We start from the raw sequence: 19,972 nt of genomic DNA, 5'->3' as shown, positions 1-19,972 counted from the left end.
GACCCGAGAAGTTGATAGTATCTTCAAGAGGAGTGGTTGACCTTTAATTGATACCAATTATATTGTCGTATGTACTCGGATGCGGGACTTACACATAAATATTTACAGGTGCTTACGTATTCATATATTATTTAGTAACTCATTACCGAACTAGAAGGCGGAAATATAGCGCTGATGGCTTCGAAATGTTCCATGAGGTTCAAGTTATGGTCGCCGACAACGCCTATAATTTTCGGTGATGATCAGATAATAATTTTTGGGATGAAGTGGACCGAAAACTTATTTTTTGGTGTTTTTTTTCGAGTCGATCTATAGGTCAAAATTGAAAGCCAAACATCACAACACAACCCACGGTGAAGGGAATCTGAATAGAAGGGCTGTACTTAATATTTGTAATATTTGTTGACCTCTAGTCCTTCAAGAGGGTGCACATATCCCGAAATATTGCCCAAGCTCCGAATATAGAACCACAGAAAGTTATAGTTTCGTGGTAGTTGTGTAGGGTATCATATGGTCGGCCCCGTCCGACTATACTGCTCCGCTCAATGGTTTTTTTTTAATATCATTACGATGATTATTGTATTTTTTTTCTCTTTTTGCAAGTCATATCACATCACATGCCTATATATTACACGTCCAGTGGGGTTTTCTTGTTGTGTATTTCATTCACAGCTACCAATAAAATTCAGCCACTATCTCAACGACACTCAAAACTACTCCGAATAATAATAAAAATATTCCAACAAATGATGGCATTTTTTGGCCACTGACAAAAAACAAAACCGAAGAAAACAAAGTCACATGAGCCGGACTAAATGGCTAAATCAGCAACACTTGGCTATAACGAGGTGGAGAAGGGGCATGAGGGTGGATGGGTGGTGCGCGAGTGAACGTGTGGTAAAGAATGTGAGGGGCGTTAACAAGTAATGTTCATTGCAATACAGGCATATATATATATATATATATACTAGCATATACCCGCTACTTATATATAATGTATATATATATATATATACCCCTATTTTAGAACCATTTTGTACGTATTTTCTGCCATAGTATGTTTTCAAAACAAATATAGATTCACCCAAATCCAAATTGAGTATCATTTAGTGCACATCAACAATCACAAGTACTTTAAAAATCATAAGTACGAGTTTCAAACACTTCCCACATACCCCCATCTTAATTCCAAATTTCAGGATTCTATCGCTTCACCTAAATTTGTATCACATTTAGTACCACTTAGAACACATAAGTAAAAATTTCCATTACTACCTACATCATGCAATCCAATTAAAATCATGAATTAGATAAAATCTTAATAATCAAATTTTACTAAATTTAGTACATAATAGTACCAATTTCCAAAACTTCCTACATACCCTATCACGGTGATCCTAAATCAAAATTTCAGGACTCCAACTCCATCGGTTCACCAACAATTAAAATTGTACCAAATTTAGTACACAGTAGTACCAATTTCCAAAACATCCTGCATACCCCAATCCTACACCTCCACATTGTTCCTAAATCAAAATTTCAGGATTGCACCCACAATTCAAATTGTACCAAATTTAGTACACATTAGTACCAATTTCCAAATTTTCCTACATACTCCAATCCTACACCTCCCCAGTGATCCTGAATCAAAATTTCAGGATTCAAACTTTATCGCTTCACCCACAATTTAAATTGTACCGAATTTGGTACACTTAGAACAAATTTTTAAAACTTCCTATATACCCAAACCCTATACCCCCACAGTGATCCTAAATCAAAATTTCATGATTTCAACTTTATCAGTTTAGCCACAATTTAGTTGTTCCAAATTTAGTACACATTAGTACAAATTTCGAAAACTTCCTACATATTTCAATCTTACACCTCAACAGTGATCCTGACTTCAAATTTCATGATTCTAGCTCTAAAATTCAAATTGTACCAAATTTAGTACCATTTACTACGAATTTCAAAAACTTCAAACTTAACCCAAACCAACACCTCCACAGTGCTCCAAAATCTAATTTTCAGGATTCCAACTCTATCGATTCACCCACAATTCAAATTGTACCAAATTTAGTACACAGTTGTACGAATTTCCAAAACTTCCTACTTGACTCAAACCAACACCCCCACAGTGATCCTAAATCCAAGTTTGAGGATTCCAATTCCATCGGTTCACCCATAATTTAAATTGTACCAAATTTAGTACACATTAGTACAAATTTTTAAAACTTCCTACATATCTCAATCTTACACCTCAACAATGATCCTGACTCCATATTTCATGATTCTAGCTCTATTGGTTCTCCTAAAATTCAAATTGTACCAAATTTAGTACCATTTAGTACGAATTTCAAAAACTTCCAACTTAACCCAAACCAACACCCCCAAACCAACACCCCCACAGTGCTCCAAAATCTAAATTTCAGGATTCCAACTCTATCGGTTCACCCACAATTCAAATTGTACCAAATTTAGTACACAGTTGTACGAATTCCCAAAACTTCCTACTTAACTCAAACCAACACCCCCACAGTGATCCTAAATCCAAGTTTGAGGATTCCAATTCCATCGGTTCACCCACAATTTAAATTGTACCAAATTTAGTACACATTAGTACAAAATTTTAAAACTTCTCACATATCTCAATCTTACACCTCGACAGTGATCCTGACTCCAAGTTTTATGCTTCTAGCTCAATTGGTTCACCTAAAATTCAAATTGTACCAAATTTAGTACCATTTAGTACCCATAAGTAATATTGTCTTAAACTGAGTCCTGACCCCAATCCTACACCCCTACAATGATCCAAATTTCATTGTTTCAGCTCTATCGGTTCACCCAAATCCAAATTGTACCAATTATAGTACGATTTAGTACTTTTCGTACACATAAGTAACAAATTTCCAAAACTACGTACATATCACAATCCTATACTCCGACGGTAATGTTACTTTAAATTTTCAGGATTCTAGCTCCATTTGTACCTCCAAATCAAATTTGTACCAAATATAGTACCATATAGTACTTTTCGTACACATGAGTACACGGTTTCAAAACCATCTCCTTATATCGACCCTACTTCCCAACCCTAATTCGCATTCCAAATTTCAAGTTTTTAGCTCTATCCGTTCTCATGTTACAGAATTGTACCAAATTTAGTACATTTTCGTACATTTCGGATAGTTGTAGTTCGAATTTCCAAAAACCCTTTGGTACATCTATCCTACACTCCATCAGTGACCCTCAATCCAAATTTCAGAGTTCTAGCTCTACTGGTTCGCCAAATACAAATGATATCATATTTAGTACTTTTTAGTACTTTTCGTACCCTTCTAATACGAATTTCCAAAAACCCAGCCTTATCTGTCACATTTGGGCCAAGAGTGACCCTCACCCAAAATTTCAAGATTCTAGCTTCAGCCGTTTCGTCTGGGCGTTGATGAATCGTTAAATCAGTCAGTCAGTCAATCAGTCAGTCAGTCAGTCAATCACTTTACTCTTTTATTAGTATAGATATGTATATATATATATATATATATATATGTAACAAGTATCGGCCCACGTGGGTATCAGCCTTTGTAAAAAGGTTTGCTTTGATCGTTTAGGTTTATTGGTCGATCGGCATGTTGTCGGAATGTCACAAAGAAAGCCAAATAGTTGGGAATTTTGTTGTAGTTTTATAGCCTACCCTACGTAAAATCCCTGATTGACAACATATGTGTTTTTTCTATCCCTCAAACAATTAAGGGCATTCTGTGGGTCCTGAAAATCTTCTGAGAGCCTTACTTAAATGATTGTCTTTTTGCATGTCTCCTATTAATATTTAGAGTCCTATATATAATTTTTTTATCTGTTGAAAATCGATAAATATAAAAAGGACGAAGATTTTCTTTCTGTACAAGACTAATATCAGGTCTTCTATCTATAAAAGCCCGACACGAGAAATTCTATTCATTCATCGGTCCTCTATATATAGAGGGCCTTTTTAAGTTCTGGATTAATTAAACAATATTTTTACAAAGACCTCAACAGGCATGGATTTATTAATAGGACACGAGAAATTATATTCATTGATCGTTCCTCTCTATATATTGAGGGCCTTTTTAAATCCTGGATTAATTAAACAATATTTTTCCAAGGACCTCAACAGGCATGGTGTGGATTTATTAAACAATATCCTAGGGTAGGTAAACATAAAAAAACTTTCTAATATACTTTACCTTAATACTTTCCAAAGAATAGACCAGTGAGCTAAAGTATAGTCGGACGGGGCCGACCATATGATACCCTACACAACTTCCACGAAAGTCTAACTCTGTGTGGTTCTATATTCTGATCTTGAGCAATATTTGCACTCTCTTGACCTTCACTGTTCGGCTTTCATTTGTGGTCTATTGATCGACTCGAAAATAACACAAAAAATTAAGTTTTTTTCCACTTTTATTCCAAAATTATTATCTGATCATCACCGAAAATTATAGGCGTTGTCCTTGACCATAACTGGAACCTAATGGAACATTTCAAAGCGATCAGCTATAGCTCTCTAGAGTGATAATGGGTTACTAAGTAATATACGAATACGGAGATACCTGTAAATATTTAGGTGTAACTCCCACATCCGAGCACATAAAACAATATAATTGGTATTAATTTAAATGTCAACCACTCCTCTTGGATATAATATCAACTTCTCGGGTCTATGTCCTTCAGCGGTAAATATATACGCTATAAAATACAAATTTTGTAATTTTTCACACAAAAGTCAGGTTCCATTTGACCCGATAAATATTAACTGATCTTTATCAAAAAAGGCATGCTTATTCATTGGCCCGATCCACTTCTCCATGCTAAATTTCATGATGTTCGGGCCATTATATGGAGCCTTTGAAACACCGAAATGTCAAATTGGAAACTTTTCGATTGGAAAATACTACTTCAACCCTTAAAACACCGAAAATTGAAAGGATGGTTATGAGAATACACATTGACCAATAATCTTAAGATTTGGTTCGGAAGCATTACAGTCTCAAAAACCCAGATATCCCAAATTAAGACCATTCAAGTTGTAAAATAAACATAAAACTGGACTGGACTTTTATATGGAGACAACGCCAAAAGATGATCCAATAATCATCATTTTCTTCGCATGCCACCCTCTAAAACACCAAAATGCCAAATTAGAACATTTTCGGTTGGAAAATGCAGCTACAAGACTTTATAGACGAAAAATTAAACTGGACTTCTCTATGAGGGTTATGTCAAAACATGGACCTGTATTGGCAATTTTCTTCCTATTTTCCACTAAAAACCTGATATACGTGGACCAAAATATTTCGTTTTCTACACCAAAGAATAAAAACAATGTTTGTGCAAAGAGAGAATATAGATACCATTCTAAGAGGTTTCTGTAGATTTCGGAAGGGTTCAAAACACATAAAAAATCTTCTAAGGATCTTCTATAGATGGAAGATCTTCTAAGGGTCTACCGTAGATTTATCGTTAAAAACTACTAATGTCCTTCACAACTTCCACGAAAATCTAACTTTGTGTGGTTTTATATTCTGAGCTTGTCCAGATTCCCTTCACCGTGGCTTGTGTCGTGATGTTCGGCTTTCAATCGACTAGAAAAAAAACATAAACAAATTAAGTTTTCGATCCAATTCATCCCAAAATTATTATCTGATCATAATTGAAAATTATAGGCGTTGTCCTTGACCATGCCTGGTATTTTTTCAAAACAGCGCTATATTTCCGCCTTCTATGGAGTAATGGGTTACTAAATAATGTCTGACATAAAACCCTCTAAATATTTAATGTAATACCCACATCCGATTAAAAAAAATCTTTTAAAGGTCAAAATTTAATGAAATTATTTTCTATTGGTAAAACATGGACATATTTTTTCGGGGGGGTTAACAATAAATCATACCCGGTGAATTTAGATATCTTAAAGAGTGGAACAATTGAGTTATTGGTCTTGGTGTTGATGTTCGATTAGAATTTTATTGATTCATAAAATCATTTTCTGAATGGAAAATGCCCGGCATATGAGATCTGGAACGCTATCAATGATCGGGTCAAAATTACAACGGCAATGGCTCAATGTAAAAAAATCACATTTAAAGAATTCTTAAGATTGTACCGAAAAGAATGTAGCCCCCTCCCCAAAATTTTCATTTCAGAGCGATAAGATTATCTGCCAAGTAAAGTGGTGGCATGTGTCTGGAAATAAAATTAAAAAAACGATGGTTACACGGTTACATAAGTTGTTTTTTACAGTTTGTTTTCGTTGTTATTGTTTTTTTTTTGTTTTCATTTAATATTTGTTTACCAAAAACTAAATTAAATCTTTGATAAGATTTTGGAAAAACAAAACACAGACCAGTTAAATATTTTTTTTTTTTTTTTTTTGATAGCCTAATTTAAAATATTTGTGGTTTTCTGCGGTTTGTGACTCGACGAAAACCTGTTTCGACTTGTTTAATCAAAATGTGATTAAATTGATTTTTATGGGATTGATAGGCCCATTCAAATCGGACAATGCCGATTCTTTTCCGCAAAATTCCAAATACCAGCCAGACAGGTGGACAGACGAACGGACAACTAGTGCGGAATATAAACGTTTGTGTATATAATTATGACATTTGTGAATATTTTGTTTAGGCTATGCTAATTGATGACATATTTTAAGAAGATAGAATTCCAGCCGATTGGGCGCCATTTTCGATGATGTCAATGGATTTCAGATCGTAGTATTTTTTTTTTGGAAAAAAATCGAAATTTGTTTAATTATTTCATGGCCAAATTTAAAGATTTCTGTGACTTTGGTATATACAGGTTCTTAAAAATCCTAAAATACCCTTGGTCTTTGTTAAGTACATTCCTTACAAGAAGTTAACTAATATTTTCTTGATTTCATTTGTGCAGTTTCATAAACAACTGCATAAATATTTATTATACCATACACAACTATGTTGTCAGGGTATTATAGCTTTGTGCAGCCCCAAGAGTTTGTAACGCCGCGAAATATTGGTCCTAGACCCACCTTTAAGTATACCGATCGTCATATCTCGACTAGCTGAGTCGATCTAGACATGTGTGTCCGTCCGTTCGTCCGCTTGACCATTATAATTTGTAAACACGATACAGGCCACAGTTATGCACAAATCTTCAATTTTGCATGTAGGATAGGTTCTGGCGAATGAAGACCCCTATTGTTTTTGGTAAAGATTGGTTAATATGTAGGGGATGAAATGGACCAAATACTAATTTTTTGTCTGATTTTCTGGTCGTTCCAGAGGCCGCAATTATGACCCAAACATCGCGAATTTTTACATGGAGAAGGGGATCGGGCCAAAGAATAAGCATGCCTGTTTTGAGAAAGATTGGTCTATATTTGGCGGGTCAAATGGACCCTGACTTTTGCGTGAAAAATTACAAAATTGGTATTCTATGGCGTATATATTTACCCCTGAAGGACATAGGCGCGAGAAGAGGACTTTGTTGACCTTGAAATTGATACCAATTATATTGTCCTATGTACTCGGATATGGCAGTTGCACTTAAACATTTACAGGTGCTTACGTATTCATAAATTATTTAGTAACCCATTACCACACTAGAGGGTGTAAATCGATTGAAATTTTCCATGAGGTTCCAGTTATGGCCAAGAACAACGCCTATAATTTTTGGTGAATATTATTATTTGATCATCACGGAAAATTATAGGCGTTTTCCTTGACCATACCTGGATCCTCATGGAAAATTTTAAAGAAATTGTGTTGCAGTAGACTGAAAACTTAATGTTTTTTCGAGTCAATCTGTAGGGCACAATTATAAGCCGAACATCACAACAAAACCAACGGAGAAGGGAATCTGGACAAGTAATTAGAAGGACTGTACTGAATATTAGTAATATTCGGAAAATATATCAGTGTAAGGAAGAGGTTCTGTTGAACTGTAATCGGGAAAGAGAATGCAACTATCACGAAATATTGCCCAGGCTCGGAATAAATATCCGCAGAAAGTTAGAGTTCCGTGATAATTGTGTAGGGTATCGTATGGTTGGCCCCGTCCGACTATACTGCTCCGCTCACTGGTTTTTTTATTAACAATGTTGCAGACCACCAAGAAAGAAGCCACTGAAAAAAAGTAACACAGCAAAATTATTGATAATTGACTTTTAGGTTAACCATCTCTACGCTACCGGTAAACATCGCCTATTCGGTGTGCAAACACAATTACAATGATTACAGGTCAGGCTAAATGCTAATTCTAAATACTCCGGCAACAGAAGAAAATGGTATTACAGCCATTATGCCATGAGCAATTTTATGCATGACCGATATATCGTTCAACACATTTTTAAAACTAACGAACAAAACACAATTTCCAGCCAAGAAGTTTCCAAGAGAATGATAATACAAAGCAAAAACGACCATGCCAAACTTCTATAACTTCCATCATGAGATGGACATTAAAGAAAAAATACCTAGCAACGATAGGGGATTTTATATGGGGACCATATGATGGTAAATTTCTGCCAGAGGGTCTGGAGTTAGACCAAAGATCGGCTAATATTCATAATTTTTGCTAGGAAGTTTTGTCACCCAATAAAAACATGCAATTGTGTCTAAAATCATCAAAACACCGAATATTGGGGTAAAAGGTCGTTTACATTGAACCGGATTTGTTAACCCAGTGGGTTTAAATTTTCAATTCCTTTGAATATATGCAAATAAATCCTCATAAAGTACGTTAACCCGGTAAAAAGTTCTAATGTAAATACCGTATAACATTTTATGAGGGCTACACACAAAAGTGGGCCGACATTCGTAATTTTCATAAAAGGATTCGAAAAACAAAATATATAATACCTCGAAACATGGTATTTTTGTAAGGAAATTATCAAAAATATTGTAGGTGTGCGGACAAATATCCATAGCTAAAGCAAAAATCCGCTTTGAAAAGGACAGTTTCTGGAATTAAGTCAAAATGTCGAGGCTCGATAAATTTGAATTTAATTCGCAGATATACTTCGAAATAAACACAAACTCACTTAAGCAATGGCGAAACTCGACATATAATGTAAATGTTTCTCTGATCGAAACCGGATCAGCTCCCATATTCATGTTCGTCCGATTTTATGGAAATTATGCAAAAAATCCAACATTTAAGTTCCGTCAAGAGACAGATCTTCGGTCGTTATCCTTATATAGGAGTTATGACAATATATTGATCTATAGTTGATAGGGGGGACACCTTTGAACAGCGTTCATAAAATCTCGATTTAAACATTTTCCGACCCGCAATAATTTGTATACCCTACACAACTATGTTGTCAGGGTATTATAGCTTTGTGCAGCCTCAACAGTTTGTAACGCTGCGAAATATTGGTCCTAGACCCACCATTAAGTATACCGATCGTCATATCTCGACTAGCTGAGTCGATCTAGACATGTGTGTCCGTCCGTACGTCTGTCCATTATAATTTGTAAACACGATACAGGCCACAGTTATGGACCAATCTTTACGAAATTGTGCATGTATGATGGGTTCTGGCCAATGAAGACCCCTATTATTTTTGGTAAAGATCGGTTAATATTTAGGGGATGAAATGGATCAAATACTTAATTTTTGTCGGATTTTCTTGTCACTCCAGAGGCCGCAATTATGGCCCAAACATCTCGAATTTTTACATGGAGAAAGGGATCGGGCCGTAGAATAATCATGCCTGTTTTGATAAAGATCGGTCAATATTTAGCGGGTCAAATGGACCCTGACTTTTGTGTGAAAAATTACAAAATTTGTATTCTACGGCGTATATATTTACTCCTGAATGACATATATCTGATAAGTTGATAGCATATCCAAAAGGAGTGGTTGAACTTTACATTGATACCAATTATATTGCCGTATGTACTCGGATTCGGGAGATACACTTACATATTTACGGCTACTTACGTATAAATATGTTATTTGGTAACCCATTACTTTGAAAATTTCCTATAATTTTCGGAGTTGATCTGATTATAATATTCGGATGTGTTTTTTTTCGAGTCGATCTATAGACCACAATTGAAAACCGAAAATTACAATACAACCCATGGTGAAGGGAATGTAAACAAGTAATTAGAAGGGGTGTACTGAAATATTTTTTGACCACTAGTCGGTCAAGGGGGTGCAAATATCGCGAAATATTGCCCAAGCTCAGAATATAGGACCACAGAAAGTTCGATTTTCGTGGACGTTGTGTGTCGTTTTTGTGGTCGGCCCCGTCCGACTACAACTGGTTTTATATGGTAATCTTGTTTTCTAGCAACGTAAATAACTTTGGTTAGCTTTTTTATATGTCGACAAAATGTAGATGAGTGAACATTTTTTAGCTGATCGTTTTCATTCAATAAATATTTTTTTTTTGCATTTCGAATTTCCCATTGAGCTGGTATGGCTGGTAACGTAAGTATTTCGATTTGTTACAAGAGACATTTGGGTATAAATGGTTTTTTTGTAAAGAAGCAATAAATAGCTTCTGGGGAGAATATCCCAACAACAAACTAAGGGAACTGATGAGGATTATGGCTAATGAGGGTGTATACAATTTAACACGGTGAAAATGTTCCTCATCGAAATATTGGTTCTAGACCCCATGTTTCTTTGGACCAAATCCGTTTCAGAAAATTTTAGAGTTCATCCAAACTTTACCCATCTTATTATTTCTTCCAAATTTTGTTCTAATTCAAAGATGTGGAATATCGGTCCACTCCTTCTGGAACCTTCACACAGGGACTAGGTCCTCTGCAGGAGAAACGATTACAACAAAATCTTAAAACCAAACTCAAAACGCGGAACAGATATCTATTTTAATATAAAAAAGGGGTTTATATGGGGACTACTCCAAAAAGGGGACGAATATTAATAATTTTTAGTAGGGAGATTTGTTACCATATACGACGCCAAAATACCAAATTGCAGCAAATTCGATTAAAAAACGCGCTCAAGAACCCCAAAATACCGAAAATATGGGAACTATCCGAAAAAATGGACCTATATTCATAATTTGTTTGTGGGGAGATTTGATACCTATTAAGAACTCAAAATACTAAATTACAGCTAATTCGGCGGAAAAAAGATCAAACCCCCCAAAATACTGAAAATTAGGAGGTACCGTTATATGGGGACTACCAGAAAAAGTGGACCAATATTAATAATTTTTTGTGGAGACATTTACTACCCAATAGGAACCCAATGTAGCAAATTTCAGCAAACTCGGTTGAAAAAGAACCCCAAATACCGAAAATTGTACCGTTATATGCGGGGTACCAGAAAAAATTGACCTATATTTATAATTTTTAGTGGGGAGATTTGGTATTCAATAAAAACTCAAAGTACCAAATTACAGCCAATTCGGTCGAAAAATGCGACCAAGACACCCAAAATACCGAAAATTGGGGGGCACCCTTATAGGGGTGCTATTCCAAATAATGGACCGATATTTATAATTTTTAGTAGGGAGATTTGCTACCCAATAAGATTTCAAAGTACCAAATGTCAGCGAATTCGGTTGAAAAACGCACTCAAAAACCTCAAAATACCGAAAATTGGGGGGTACCCTTATATGGGAGCTGTCCGAAAAAGTGGACCTATATTTATAATTTTTAGTGGGGAGATTTGCTACCCAATAAGAACTCAAAGTACCAAACTTTCAGCGAATTCGGTTGAAAACACGCTCAAGAACCTCAAAACACACATATAAGGGGTACCCTTATATGGGAGCTATGCCTAAACGTGCCTAAACGTGCAGACAAAATTTTGGGGCTCTATCTCCATTCGTTTAGACGCTATAGTGGTTACAACTGACAGACGGAACTAATATACCTTCCATACTATGGTGGAGGGTATAAAAAAATGAGAATTAGAATAAAGACGAAAAATACGAACACGGACTCGAGGTAGGAATATTACATGTTTTACGAAAATATTCCTCATCCGATTTGGCTGTCATTTCATCTCAAATTTAACCTGCAAACCAAGATGTAAAGGTTTTTCTTCACGAACTTTAGAATGTGCAGCAAAAAATAACTTAAAATAGTCCTTATGGGCAGAAAGTCTAGTACCAGATCATGAGCACCATTTTGTCGCATGGTGTAATTGATTCGCTAAGTGTACGAGCTCTCTTTTTTGGTGAATTCTTTTAAATATTATGTAGAACAATATAATATAGATTCGTCCGAATTATTTTCTAAAACCAAATATAGTTATGCAAATACATAAAAAATGTAAATAAATTTCGAAGAAAAAAAACAGGTTTCCGAAATTTTTGAACAGATATTTAGATGACTGAAACGGTTTTGGTTCACTGTCAATTTTGATATATATTTTTATACCCTACACAACTATGTTGTCAGGGTATTATAGCTTTGTGCAGCCCCAAATGTTTGTAACGCCGCGAAATATTGGTCCTAGACCCACCTTTAAGTATACCGATCGTCATATCTCGACTAGCTGAAACCAAATACATAAAAAATAAAAATAAATTTCGAAGAAAAAAAACAGGTTTCCGAAATTTTTGAACAGATATTTAGATGACTGAAACGGTTTTGGTTCACTGTCAATTTTGATATATATTTTTTTGATATAACTCAATTTTCTACAAGGCATATGGATATATTATATCGAAAATGTCTAGGGTGAATTAGCAAGTTTATGAATTTTCAAAAAAATAATTAAGTCGGGCCGGGCATTTCCCTATTACAAAATTTCACAAAAAAAAAAAAAAAACTGTATTCCCCAAAAATTATTAATATGAGTCTAACAGTTGATATAAAATAATACTTTGAGAATATCAGAATTTGGAAGGTTCTCCTCACATTTCACGATTCGAATTGAAGTTTTTCGTTTCTCAGTCACACTCTTAGATCCGGTCAAATTTAATATGGGGTTTACTTTTTGTAAAATTAAGATCGTAATTTTAATGGAAATGGTGTTCTTTTATATATATGAGAATCATCTTTGAACCCACGTGAATTAGAAACGGGGAAAACACGAAGTCAAGTTTAGAAACAAAAGCTTTTGGTGTATTTGCCTGTGTGCACGTACGAACGAAGTACATCAAATGATAATGGAACAGAAGTATTAATTATACCCGACACAACTATGTTGTCAGGGTATTATAGCTTTGTGCAGCCCCAAAAGTTTGTAACGCTGCGAAATATTGGTTCTAGACCCACCTTTAAGTATACCGATCGTCATATCTGGACTAGCTGAGTCGATCTAGACATGTGTGTCCGTCCGTCTGTCCATTATAATTTGTAAACACAATACAGGCCATAGTTATGGACCAATCTTCACAAAATTTTGTATTTAGAATGGGTTCTGGCCATTGAAGACCCCTATTGTTTTTGGAAAAGATCGGTTAATATTTAGGGGATGAAATGAACCAAATACTAAATTTTTGTCTGATTTTCTTGTCGCTCCAGGAGCCGCAATTATGGCCAAAACATTTCGAATTTTTACATGGAGAAGGGGATCGGGCCAAAGAATAAGCATGCCTGTTTTGATAAAGATCGGTCTATATTTGGCGGGTCAAATGGACCCTGACTTTTGTGTGAAAAATAACAAAATTTGTATTCTATGGCGTATAAATTTTCCCCTGAAGGACCTAGACCCAAAAAGTGGATAGTATGTTCAAGAGGAGTGGTTGACCTTTAAATTGATACCAACTATATGGTCGTATGTACTCAGATGTGGGAACTACATTTAAGGGAACCCCCCCCCCCCCAATTCTCGATTTTTTATTTTTAAGATTTTAAATGGGCTGGTAAATGAATACCAATACTTGTTAAGGTTTGTAACTTGGCACATATATATTTGAAGATTTAAAAAGGAAGAAAAATGATTTACAAAAATTTGTTGTTGTTGTTTTGTTGTTGTTTTTTGGGTGCAAAGAAAAGTCCACATTTTCGATGGCGGGCATGATAACTCCTCACTGGAACATCGGAATCCGAAAATTCCAACTGGGTTAGAAAGAGGACATGTCTGGCTCTCGTATGAACTAGGACTATTGACTTCGCTCTAAAATTAACAAAATGGTGGACCTTTGAAAATTTTTTTTGGAAAATCGCCGATTTTTTACCAAAAACCATGTTAAAAAGTAAGGAAGCTCTTCACCGATTGGCTTTATCCTAGTTCATACGAGAGCTATACACTCTCAGAGAAACGCTGCAAAATTTGGAACCGATTGGATTATTGGTTTTTGAGTTATCGTGCCCGCCATTCACAAACAAATGTTTAGAGTAAAACGCGTTTAAAGTTTGAGAAGCCCTTTAGCCGTCACTTAATGCTGATACAATAAATCGGATATATCTTCAAGACTTCTTGAGATTTTCACTTGAAATTTTGTAGAGACATTCCTTAATCAGTGTAGATTCGAATTATATCAACAACAATTTTGACACCGTGAATGGGGGGGGGGTCCCCTTAAATATTTACTGGTGCTTACGTATTCAGACATTATTTAGTAACCCCTTACCACTCTAGAGGGCAGAAATATAGCGCTGATCGCTTTGAAAATTTTCATGAGATTCCAGTTATGGTCACGGACAACGCCTATAGCTTTCGGTGATGATCAGATAATAATTGTGGAATGAAGTGGACCGATAACTTGTTTTTTTTTGAGTCGATCTATAGGCCACATTTGAAAGACCAACATCACAACATAACCCACGGTAAAGAAAATCTGGACAAGTACAGCCCTCGTCTACTGAATATTAGAAATATTTGTTGACCTTTAGTCAGATTTCAAGAGAGTGCAAATAACGCAAAGTTAGATTTTCGTGGAAGTTGTGTAGGGTATTATATGGTCGGCTCCGTCCGACTATACTGCTCCGCTCACTGGTTTTATATTAAAACCCGTTAACAGAGCACACTAACAAACGTGAAAACGTTTCAGTTAGTCACATATATCTCCGTTTTAGACATTCAAAAAGCGAAAATTGTTCGGAGGATGTAATATCAAACCATGGGTATACATTGAATATTTTCTCTGTTGTGATGTTATCCTACAAAAGCCAACATATAGACACTTCACTCGAAAAATGCGTCTTAGACCATAAAAACTGGAAAAAATATGAGGTATTCCATTCTCTGACGTTATTTTCAGCAATAGTTCCGTTCCAGAACCTAAAAGATTCTACTGATTTTACACGAACATTGACTCAAATATAAGAGAGCACAAAACAAAATGGCGGTCTTTTTGTAAACTTTTTACTCGAGAAATGGCCCGGTAGTACAGAATGAAAAAAATCGCTGTTGCAAACATAAATTTACTGTGAAAGAAATTCGCTTCGGGGGGAAATTCGCTTCCCCCTGCGTACGTCCCTGATGCTCGGTGGGAAAAATAATGTGATATATATGGATTCAGTAAATATAAAACCCTACGATCCCCTTCTTTAATTATCTAACCTACTTACATTGGTGAGTAACCCCATTTCTTCCCATAACACATAACTAACATTTTAGATATAATTTCAAAACAAAAAAGTAATAATAATAAAAAATAGCAACAACACCATAAACGAATAAAAATGTAAAATTATGACATGGCCATAAATGAAAACCGTTTCCACTGCTGTACTGTTTTCATGATAACACCAGAAATGGGGTTGCATTGTGAATGAGGGGTTATAATCGTGTACTTCTGGCTGACATTGTTGCGTGGCGAGACACAGTCTTCCCCCACTGCACTTCAACAAATGCTATGCAGTGTCTGTTTAATTTTCCATCACCGACAAACATTCCCAGAAGGTGTTCAAATAATTTCTGTTTTTTTTTTTTCGAAATAAGAAGTTGCAATACATTTCAAAGAAGTCCAAAGGTTTGAAGCCAACTGTACCGTAGGGTTATAGAGCTAAATGGAAATTTGTTGTTTCTGATTCGAAATTGTCTACAGACCGTAAATATTGCGTTATTATAATGAAGGAATGCACATCTCTACCCAGATAACTAGTCTTTACACCATCGCTGACCTTTACACGCCACTTTAAAATGCCCTTTAAAATGGGAGCGAATGCAAGTAATTAAAATATTCTAAGGCTTGAAGTTGTAAAAAAATTGTATGTGCCTTACTGTAGGCTTGGAATTTTTTTAATACTGGGGAGAAGTAAAGTTGGCTTTATTTTCCATCAAGGGAAAACTTTTATTATATGAAGGCTTGCAAAATATCGAATTCCAAAATGTCTAATTTGAGAACCCAAAACTCGTCAAGGCGGTGTATAACCAGGAATAACTTCAGTGTGGATATTTGTTCTAGCCAATTGAGAAATCACAATAGAGCTCACAATAATTAAGATGCTATTTTGAAATCGCTCCAATGTAGTTTTGAAACGGGCCTGAAATGTTTTGCCACCAATAATACCTTTGCCCAGCAAGTCTCTTTTTCCGAATATCCTTGGATTTTGAGCCTTCATAATAAATATTTACCACTAGCATATACCCGCTACTTCGTTAGCGAATGTGGGAAGTATTTAAAACCCAATACCAACCAATATAAACACTTTTAGAACCGATTAGTACCAATTTTCTCTTAATCTAGCTCTATAAAAAATTTGGTGTCATTTTTTTACCGTTTGTACTCTTGTAAATTTTCGAAATTTCAAATATAGCTAAGTACCAGTTTGTAAACATTAATATAAATTGCCATAACTACCTACATTAACAATCATAATTTCCATATTTCAGGATTCTATATTCCAAACTGTGCCAAATCTAGTGCCATTTAGTATACATTAGTAGACATTTACAAAACTTCCTACATACCGCATTCGAATACGCCAACAGTAATCCTAACCACCATTTGATATCATTTAGTAGGGGAGAGGGGGGCACCTTTGAACACTTTTTTCTTTCAAGCCCTATAAAAATTTTTATTATATTATTTTTGGTTTCTTATAAATTTTAGCTAATAGGTACATATGTAACCTTTAAAATGAATATACATATGACATACTTTAAGCTTGATATACATATTTTATTACTGTTTTAATGGACGAAGTCAAAGTGTTCAAAACTGCCCCCCCCCAGGGGGGCACCTTTGAGCAAAGCTTGGTATTTTTGAACGGCATGTTTTTTTACAGTGTTTATGTTCAAATATATATGTATTGTATTTATATATATCAGAAATGCGAAAATTAAAAAATTCTGATCAAAATTTATTAAGACATAAAATGACATAAAGCCAAAGGTTAAAAATTCCGTTTTTTACTGGAGTTTACTGGGTATGTTCAAAGGTGCCCCACCTGTGGTATTTTACGGAAATTTATAATAACTTTTTTGTAATAAATATATATGAAAAAAAATATATTAGTTATGTTTGAAATGATTGTTGGAATGCAAAAAAATTGTTTAACGAGAGAAAACTATCACTGAATTCTTCCTGCGCCCTTACAACCAAAAGAATAAAAGTTTACAATGACACTGCGAAAACATGGTCACCCATGCACAATTTGTCGACAACTGAAGAAGCTAGCCAAAGTGGTTTACGCAGATAGAGAACAAGATTGCCATATACAAAAATGTGGTCGCGGGTCGGAAAAATTGTAAACCAAGATTTTATGAGCGTTGTTCAAAGGTGCCCCACGTTCAAAGGTGCCCCCTCTCCCCTACACATTAGTACGAATGTCCAAAACTTCCTACATAGCCCAGTCCTACACCCCGACAGTGATCCTAACTCCAAATTTCAGGATTCCAGCTGTATTAGTTCACCAAAAATTTAAATTGTACAAAATTAAGTACACATTTGTACGAATTTGCAAAACTTCCTACATTCCCCAGTAGTATAAATTTCCCACACTTCCTACATACCCCGATCCTACACCTCCACAGTGTTCCCAAATCCAAATTTCAAGATTCCAACTCTTTTGGTTCACCCACATATCAAATCGTACTAAATTTAGTACATAGTAGTACCAATTTCCAAACCTTCCTACATCTCCACAGTGATCATAAATCAAAATTTCAGGATTCCAACTCTATCGCTTCACCCACAATTTAAATTGTACCAAATTTAGAACACTTAGTACAAAATTCAAAAAATTCTTACATACCCCAACCCTACATCCCCACAGTGATCCCAAATCGAAGTTTTAGGATTCCAACTCTATCGGTTGACTCACAATTCAAATTGTACCAAATTTGGTACACATTAGTACACATTTCTAAAACTTTTAAATATCTCAATCTTACACCTCAACACTTATCCTGACTCCAAATTTCATGATTCTAGCTTTATTGGTTCACATAAAATGCAAATTGTACCAAATTTAGTACCATTTAGTACCCATAAGTATTATTTTCTTAAACTGAATCCTGACCCCAATCCCACACCCCTACAGTGATCCTAACTTCAAATTTCATTGTTCCCGCTCTATCGGTTCACCCAAATCCAAACTGTACCGATTATAGTACCATTTAGTACTTTTCGTACACACAAGTAACAAATTTCCAAAACTACGTTCATATCGCGGTTCGCCAAATACAAATGGTATCACATTTAGCACGTTTTAGTACTTTTCGTACCGTTCTAGTACGGATTTCCAAAAACCCAGCCTTATGTGTCACCTTTGTACTAAGAGTGACCCTCATCCAAAGTTTCAAGATTCTAGCTTCAGCCGTTTCGTCTGGGCGATGATGAATCGTTAATCAGTCAGTCAAACACTTTACTCTTTTATTAGTATAGATTACAAATATCCAATATAAAAGTTCAAATAGATTTTAGGCGTTTTCATAGTCCACCTCATGATGGAGCGTATAAAAAGTTCGTCTCTGTCGAACTTTGTGACGTTTTTACTTGAATAATTTATCTCATGGGTGGATAAATGAATTTTTTTAGATCTATCAAATATCCCAAACCGCTTTAGATCTCAGATGCATCAATATTTTTTTTTTTTTCAAATATTATATTAATTTCTTTATGCTGGTATTTATGTGCCTATGTCTATCAGTCATATCGTAATAATTAGAAAACAAAAGCCAAAAATAGAAACGAAAAATAATATTAATCAATTTGCTAAAATATGAAACAGATGCAACTGTTGTCTGCCCAGAAATGAAAGAAAATATGCCCGTATTTTTTTTACCGCTTGTCCCACCAATGAATTAGATTTCAATTGGTGTGGAAATAGTTTTGTTTTGTTGGTCTATCTATTTTTTTTCCATTTGCGATTGATCTTGACTTTAAATGCTTTGAGAGCAACCCTCAGCTGCCCGACCCCTCCGCCATATGCTGAGGGGAGTGAAAAAGTCAAGAATCAATTTGAGGTAGAGTAAAACATTAGCAACACTTAACGTGCATCACGTGCCACAAAAGTGGTTGGGCCAGAACACAAATGCCATCATCTAACCAGCAGATACCAGCACTAATGCAACCAACTCACATCGCTATTATCGTGGTAGTGGTTGCATGGGTAGCTTGTTTTTGTAGTATTTGTGTGCATTCGCATGTGGTAGATGTATAGATGGTATAGAATGAAACAAAGAAAGAATGCAGGCGAACAAAATTTCGATTGCAGGCAGATGCGGTTAAATGCAATACGACCACACAAAATAGTTGGCCTTCCCAGTTCAAACGTTGTATATAAATCGAAATATATCAGTCCCATGTTATTGGTCAAATTGATCTTATTTCGCTAAAGTCATCATACATATTCTCTGTTTCTAACTAAAATCATGAATTTTATCAGTTTTTTTCAATTGAGAGATGTTAACATTATTTAAGAACAATTTTTCGTTTCATTTAGGCAGAGCCGACTGTATTGAAAATGTGTAACATACTGTATATTCTCCTTGCTGCTGGTGTAGCTACGTATCTATACACCAAATGAAATGTATGAAATATTTTGTTATTGTGTGAGATCAACTGAAAACATTTTTTCTATATATTTTTCTACGAGGGTTATTGCCAGAGTATGGG

This window comes from Musca vetustissima, unplaced genomic scaffold (genome assembly GCF_032173495.1).
Source record: "Musca vetustissima isolate MV318-11 ecotype Yass unplaced genomic scaffold, APGP_CSIRO_Mvet_v1 utg7558, whole genome shotgun sequence".
Classification (NCBI taxonomy): Eukaryota; Metazoa; Arthropoda; class Insecta; order Diptera; family Muscidae; genus Musca; species Musca vetustissima.
This window is presented reverse-complemented; position numbering follows the sequence as displayed.